The sequence below is a fragment of the Lucilia cuprina genome, chromosome 4, assembly GCF_022045245.1.
Source record: "Lucilia cuprina isolate Lc7/37 chromosome 4, ASM2204524v1, whole genome shotgun sequence".
Classification (NCBI taxonomy): domain Eukaryota; kingdom Metazoa; phylum Arthropoda; class Insecta; order Diptera; family Calliphoridae; genus Lucilia; species Lucilia cuprina.
In genome coordinates, this window is record NC_060952.1 from 92,427,921 (window position 1) to 92,428,822 (window position 902).

Below are 902 nucleotides of genomic sequence, written 5' to 3' on the forward strand. Positions count from 1 at the left end.
TTAAAAGATAATATATTGAAAAGTAAATGTCATAAAATGATATCTGTTTGCGCTAGAGCAAAAGGCAATTTTACAATAAACTTAGATTTATGATTTCTATTTTTATACACATTTATGTATTTTAAAGAATTAATTTGTTGTGAATGAATTTATTCCTCTCATATTTAAATTTAAAATTTGTTTATACGCTTGATTAATTATGGCTCTTAAAAGAACTATTTATTTAATTTAATTATTTGCAAATTGTTTAAATTATTTCCTGTTTATTATAATTTATTCGCACATTAAATTAACAAATTATTTAACTGATCCCCTGCCAATACATTAAACACATCATTTTCCAACAATATAAAATGTTCGTGAACAAAATTTTTTAATGTTTTATCATATAAATAAAACTGAATCAAATGGAATAAATAATTAAATGTAAATAATTTTCCTATTAATTACACCACAAAGATGTGATATGTCTTCTGCCGGTTTGATCTGATGGTGTTTGACTACATATTCAACACTCAACAAACGCATTAATATTCACTATCACATTAATGTTGGGAATTAAAAAAAAAAAACGTTTATATCACACGTGATTACGACGTGCTGTGGGTGAGAGTAAATGTTTAGATTACAAAAAAAGTTCAATACCCACACTGGATGGCAAATCATAATTTCTTTTGAAATTGAAATATTTTTTTATTAACAAAAGAACAGTTTACGACATAATTGCCAATAAATAATTTCAATTACGTTTTCTTTAAATGTCTCTTCTGTTTCAATTTAACTGTTTAATAAAGACTGAACTAAAACTGAACTAGAACTGAACTAGAACTGAAGTAGAACTGAACTAGAACTGAACTAGAACTGAACTAGAACTGAACTAGAACTGAACTAGAACTGAACTA